The sequence below is a fragment of the Impatiens glandulifera genome, unplaced genomic scaffold, assembly GCF_907164915.1.
Source record: "Impatiens glandulifera unplaced genomic scaffold, dImpGla2.1, whole genome shotgun sequence".
Taxonomy (NCBI): Eukaryota; Viridiplantae; Streptophyta; class Magnoliopsida; order Ericales; family Balsaminaceae; genus Impatiens; species Impatiens glandulifera.
This window is the reverse complement of record NW_025919260.1, coordinates 38,750-46,281: the sequence shown is the minus strand read 5'-3', so window position 1 is coordinate 46,281 and position 7,532 is coordinate 38,750.

The following is a 7,532-nucleotide window of genomic DNA, read 5'->3' as shown; positions in this document are numbered from 1 at the left end:
ATACAAAATTTGGGATTAAATTTGGTTGAAATAAGCTTCTTTCTAGGTCAAACTGTAATCCGTTCTATGCGTAGCTTGATATTATACAAAATATCTTTTAAGCGCATCAAGATTTCTTGGTGCAATAAACTATTCTCCTTTTAAATTAGATAGGCGGACAACTACTCTATAGATGATTTTTATAACTAGGAAGGGTCCTTCCCATTGGGGTCGAGACTTGCCCCAGGGTATAGGAGTTCCCGAGTTGATTTTAGAACTATATCACATTCTTTAAGGTTTCTAGGTTTTACCTTTCTATTGAAGGTGTCGGCCATGTGTTTTTTTAGGTTTAGTTTTACAAAAAGCATTTAACCTCTTGTTCTCCAATAGCGTTAGTTAGTCATATCGAGATTTTATCTAGTCCTCTTCAATGATGTGACTCTATAAGAGTATTATTAAGGGTAGAATCTCGATTTCGATAGGTTGTACGTCGTCCATGCAGTAAACTAAGGAGTAGAGAATTTCGTCCGTCAAAGTTCGAGCGGTTGTACGATATCCCCATAAGACGTATGATAGTTTCTTGCAAGTCCTTATACGTGTTGAACATCTTCTTGATCATCCCAATCACGTTTTTGTTTGTCACTTTAATCGCACAATTGGTTTGGGATCTATAGAGCGATGATTTGTGATGCTCGATCTTTAACTCGTCGAGGAATTGCAACACTTTTACTTAGAAGTGTCGATCATTGTTTGAAATCAGGGCCTGAGGAACTACATATCTATCGATCATGCTAGTTTGGATGAATTTTGTCACTTGTGAGATGATTTCAAAACATAAATTCGATCGTAGAGACCATTTCCGGTACAAGGAGTTATTTGTGACTCTCTATCTAGGGGTCATGTCAACTGTCGTAGTCGTACACTGTTGTGAAAAGATATAGGTGAGAGTTTGCAGTTGTAACAAAGTACAATACAATGCAAAAGGCACATAAGATGAATACTAGAGAGTGAGCATCTCCTTTGTGATTCAAAAAGCAAACATAGAGTAGTTGTATAAAACATAATCGTTAAGTTTGTTACAGACAAAACTCTCTTGTTGATATTTTTAAAGAGAGAGTCTAAAAGGGAAAACTTTTTGAGAGAGGTCACAAGTTTAAGTCCAACTATAGCCTCTTCCCACACTAGATACTTCCTCGCTTTTCTAGGATATTCATTTGGAAGACGTTGTGCCATTTCTTTAGATATCCCACATAGGCCTTGTGGTCGATTGGCCTGTCTATAGCAAAAGCAACCTCTATGAAGCTATAGATGAATTTCTTGAACATGCTATGGGTGTAATCATGGGTTTGTCGTCCTTCAAGAATGTCATTTTCTTGATGGGATACTATGGAAGAATTTTCGTAATTTTGTCATCACTTTGTACAAGAGGTACAAGCGAAACTTCCTTCATTCTTTGATACTGAAGAGAATGGAACATGATGTTTCAGGACATATTGGCAGCATACATCCTAGTTTGTCATGTAATTAGATGTAGAAATGAGAAGTGAGCCTCTTTGGCTACAGTAAATGTTAAGAACGAGTCATTCAAATCCTCAGCATTTCAGCCAAGACGATACTTGAGGGGTCTTTGTTTCCCCTACGCATGTGGGATTCTACCTAATAGATTTTGGAGGATTGCTTGTCATCCACTAGTATTAGGAAGAAATGAGCTAGCAGGATCATCATTGTTATCATGGATGATCCTAAAGTTAAAGAAATTTCTCCATCACTTACTTCCATCTTGGTCTATGTTTGGAAGTCGATATATGTCTTTACGAGGATAGTATGGGATGTTACTTTAGAGTATTTGTATTCCTCTTAAAATAGCTTCCTTAGGGACATTGATTCTATAAATTGTTTCAGATGTATAATATTCTTATTGTCCATCATTAGGATAGCTCATAATGTTTCTATGGTCAGGCATATGTTCCTTTCTCCCATGTAGTAGGCCTATTTTAAGGGGTTCCATCTTCTTTTCATATCCATCATGAAGGTAGAATTCATCTTAAAGTTTATGAACCTCCAGATGGGAATAAGGCCATATGATCGATATTTCTACTCGTTTGCGTGAAAATTATCAATTCATGGGACCAATGCAATATCCTTCAACATGGACATCGCCTATGATTGAAAATTCAAAACATTTAAAAAAATGCGTTTTGTTTTGAAAACAAGGAAAATGTTCGAGATGCTCACTTAGACTATAGATGCATACATATATTACATATATAGTAATCACGTAAGGGTTGTAGTGACGAGTTTTTTTTGTCTAGGCACAATAAACAATCGGTTTGGTGATAGTATCCAATTTTTTTGTGCCAAGGAGAATCATAAGAGAGTATCATTCATCGATAGTGGAGAGGGTAAAACCGCCACCATAAACCAGGAAATATCAAGTCAATTGAGAATTTTCCCCTAGTTCTATAATGCCTACGGCCTATTGGACCACTAATCGCCTAAGGGTGGAGTAGATCTCGTGCATTCTAGTTTTCCTTTCGCAACATCTCTCGTTTTGTAACAAGTTGTCATTCCTCATTGACATTCATTGTACATAGGTGTAGAAGTATTGATCCTAGTCGTGTACTTCTTTGCAAGTAAGAAGTGGGTGATATACCCTTTACATGTAAAGGCTTTTAAATACGGTAAAACCTATGCGTCTCTTAGGTGTTGTATCTTTCAAGACAATCCTTTTAGGTTGAAAGCATGATAGAAATATTTCAAAAATCAAAGTTTATGTTTTCAAGTTAAATATTTAATTTCCAACAGAGTCACTAGAAAGTTGTAAACCCCAGAAAAACCCTTTTGTTTTTGCGAAAAAGCTCGAAGTTCAAGAATTTCAACCTCGGTTTACGTATAAAGAATCTTTTTAAAATAAAATATTATTTTAAAATATTTTAAATAATTCCTGACATCTTTCTAAAATTAGTAATAAAAATAATTAATTTTGTTTAAATTTGAATAATTTAGAGATTTACGATAATCAAATAATAATTTGATTTTTTTAATAAATTCTAGGTTCAAGAATTATCGGTCGGGGGTCAAGATTCCTCAGTCCTAAATTAGATCTCTCGGTCCTAGGTTTAAAAATTATCGATTGGGGGTCGAGATTCCTTGGTCCTAAATTAGAACTCTCGGCCAAGGGTTGGACCTCTCGGTCTTGGATGTAAAAATCCTTGGTCGGACCTCTCAGTCCCGGTCAGACCTACCGATACTCAAGAACATATAAATTGCAGGTGTTTCAATTTTAGTAGAGGTTTAAATTTTTCGATCCAAAGGCATGGGTAGATTTACAAACCTCCAAAGACTATTTAGAACATCACCCTTAGGTATCAATCGACCTGGATGATGATCAATTCATTCCAAACAATTTGTAGCAAAAAATCAAGTTTTTAGTTTTAAAATTGTTCTGAGGTGAAAGGAGTTAGCCAATAAATTTGTTATACCAAAACAAGAACACTAGTTGTTCGTTTGGACCAATTCAAGAAAAATAAATTCAATTATTTTGAAAATTTTGATTTTGATCAAACATGATCGGGATGGATCAAACATGATCCTAAGAGTTGCCCGACATCATTACAATCATGCTGGGAAACCTTTTGGGCTGTGAACTTCAAAGATTATCCCAAGAAAAATAAACGTATTTTTTTGATTTTTTTAAATTCAAATTTGTGGTTTTCTTTTTAAGATCGATGAATCAGTTCTAGCTTTCACTAAAATATCATAAATGACCATAAGATCGATTTCCAACCATAAAATTTAAGAACTAGGCAACGTACAAGCTTATGAAAACTAAAATATAAAATTTCTATTTCAAACTGGAATTATTAATTAAAGGATGATTGGAAGCTTACCAAGGAGTGGAGAACACTCCTTAAACCTTTGAAAAACTTTTTCGATGCTTAGATCCAAGCTTTATAGCCTTAAACATAATTTTCAAAAAATCCGAAATTTGAGCTTTAATGGCGGATTCATTATTTTTATTTAGGTCTTGAGATTTTATCTCTTGGCTTCGGAAATATTAAGGGAGGCTATTTATAGTTGTTCGATGTCGGTGGATGCTTCAAGTGGATCGAATTAACCAAAATCCATTAAAGGTGTTTTGGCTTTTCTTCATCCCACTTACTCGAATAGGGATGAATCATCCCTATTGATGTAGGGAAAATGATAACCGTGGTAGGGTGATCATTTCACATTTTGAATCAACCGATTTGTTTGACTATGGAGAAAGTTCTATCTTTGAAAAATCAAATGTGGGACTACATGCTTATCTCTTTGGCGATCACGACGAAGGAGATGGTGGCGGTTAAAACAACACCGTTTCTAACGCGTTTTGGCGTTCATGAGACTTTCTGTCAAGCGTCGCTGGTGTTTAGGTGTTCCGTTTGCTTCTCGGCTAACATACGTTAGCCGATCGTCTTCTTCGCGTATGTGTGCGCCTTTGGCTACAGCGGGCTACATAGGCAAGTCTAGGGCATTAAATGAAAATTCAGCACCTATCCAATGGACGCGGTTTCAAATGTTGGATTCTTCTTAGATTTCGGTTATACCGAATTGCAAATTTATTTTTATTTTAAAATCTTAAGGGTTTATTTAAAATAGAATTTTCTTTCACCCTTCTGTATTTATTTTTGATATTTTTAATTACACAAAATATTAAAATAAATATGACAAATATTTTTCCAATTTATTTTTTTGTTTGTATATTTTAAGAATATATAAATAATTGTGGGTAACGAAATGTGTACCTTATTTCATCTTAAATTATTTATTTTAATCTCTTAATTTTTCTAAAATTATTTTAAGATAAAATAAGTACAATATTTATTCCAAATAATTTTATTTATTTGTTTTGACAATTTTCCTTAATTATTAGGCTTTAATTATCAAAATAATTAGTTTAATTAATTGGGTTTCGGACTTAGAGTTAATTATTTTGATTTTACTTATTCAAAAATAAATTAACATAATTGTTTTAAATTTATAAATTGGTGGGTAAATGTTTAGATATTACAGTTGGTGTTTTTCTTAATCTTCAAATGGCACGAGACACACCACTTGTTAAGTCACTAAGCTTACAACTTTAAAGTTGTAAGCCTTATAATGGGATTTCCAAAAAGCTTTAATGGCACAAAGAAGCAACCCAATTCCTCATTTCACCAATATCTAAAAAGAGAGTGTCTGTAACAGCTTCTAGCTACAACTGCTCGAGTTCCAAGAAAACGTCTTCGCTAGAGATTCACTACGTCATCAGAAGCATCCAAGATCACTACTACCTCTTTTATTTTATCCCTCTTAGGAAATTTCAACAAGTTTTGTAAGGCTTTTAAGCCACAGTTCTTTAGTTTTACTAATTGAGAGTCATTGTTCAAGATAATATCAGTGTTCGTATCATTCAATCAGATATTTTCTCATGTTTAATTGCTTAGGTGATCGATTAAGTTTGGTTAACATTTCGATTCTAGTTATAGGTTTGATTATAAGTTAAACTAATCCTTAATCTGTTAATCGACCACTTCAAACATTAGCTCTGAAATCATTGTATTAAAACCTCTTTAACGAATAATTTGATCTCTCAAGTCCTATAAGAGCCATAGTTCTCAAGAACATGAATTTGAAACTCTTTGTCCTGATCACATTGGAAAATACTACTGTAGTTGAGGTGAATCTTCTCAGTTCTCGAGGTTAATAAGGAGAGAGAATCACGAGCTTTGTCCTCTTTGTGATTGTATATGTTAGATTAAGTTAAATAAAGAAAAGGAAAAATTAATTAAAAAAAGAAAAATTAATTATGTAAAAATAATAATAAACTTAAGAGAATAAGTTTAAATAAATACGACATAGTTTTAATGATGTGGTCTGAACCAAACTAAATTGTGTAATTTGCCTCTATGCAGGTACAGTTTGAAGAGCGCGAGAAGACGTAGTCTTAACTTCATTAGACGAGTTGTTTAAAGAAGTGCACGAGCAGACGGAGTCTGAACTTTACTAGACGGGTTGTCTAAAGGAGTGCACGAGCAGACAAAGTATAAACTTCATTAGACGAGTTTTCTAAAGAAGTGCACGAGCAGATGAAATCTAAACTTCATTAGACGGGTTGTCTAAAGAAGTGCGCGAGTAGACGGATTTTTAACTTCATTAGACGGGTTTTCTAAAGAAGTGCGCGAGCAGATGGAGTCTGAATTTCATTAGACAGGTTTTCTAAAGAAGTGCGCGAGCAGATGGAGTCTGAACTTAACATACGGGTTGTCTGAAGAAGTGCGCGAGTAGACGTAGTCTGAAGAAATGCGCGAGTAGACATAGTCTGAAGAAATGCGCGAGCAAACGGAATCTGAAATTTATCAGACGGGTTGTCTGATCTGAAGAAGCGCTAGAAGACATCTAGACTTCAACAGACCATCTAGAATGAAGAAGCTCCAACAGACGTCTAGGCTTTAACAGACGGTCTAGTCTAAAGAAGCGCTAGTAGACGTCTAGGCTTCAACAGACGTTCTGGTCTGAAGAAGTGCTAGCAAACGTCTAGGCTCCGATAGACGGTCTAGTCTGAGATAGACGGTCTAGTCTGAAGAAGCGCTAGCAAATGTCTAGGCTGTAATAAATAGTCTGTTTTGAAGAAGCGCTAATAGTGGTCTAGGCTTCAACAGACAGTCTAGTTTATAGAAGCGCTAACAGACGTCTAGGCTTGAATAGAAGACTGAAGCATCACCCATTCATCTTCCTTAATCATCGCCCATTAAGCGGCAGACTGTCACATCAGCACGCATAATAATCAACGGAATAATGCCACATGTCAATATTCAGATTCGACCATTGCATTAACTGTCGTGTATCATTATACAAACCTTCTAAGAAGATAATAGTCATACGCCAACTCAAGTAGGGCTACGATACTCAAGTGCGGCTACAACACTCAAGTAGAGCTATGTTACATCAGCACGCGGAGCTCTACAACACGCCATCAATGAATGCAATGCGGTTGTGAGTTATATATATAAGTGGAACTTAATAAAGAAGAAGGTGGTTGTTTAGGTTGTCTTTCCTGCTACTTTCACGGAAAGATTACTCTCTCACTATCCAGGTTATAATTCTTATACGCTATACTTTCCATTAAGATAAGTTGAGTGAGAAGTTGTTGTAATATCTGTTAAGTATATTAAGTGTTGTAAGTTGAATAGAGGGTGTTCGTTCAACAGAGTGAGAACTAGGAGTTCAGAACATGCATTTTTAAGTCCTGGGTTTTTGACCGAACTTGTGTAGAGGCTATACAAGTTAAAGTCTTCTAGTATATCCTTTTAGTAACAAAAAAAGGAGTGATGTAGGATTTTTTATCTCCGAACATCCATAAACAACTCTGTGTCCATTTCTTACTGTCTTATTCATACTGAATCAATATGCTTCAAATCTAGAGAGTTATTCCACACTTGAATCTGATTCAAGAGCTCGCAACGATTTGTCATGAGAATAGAAACAAGTCTTAACCTCTAACAGGGTTGAAACTGAATTAGAAGTCGAAAGTC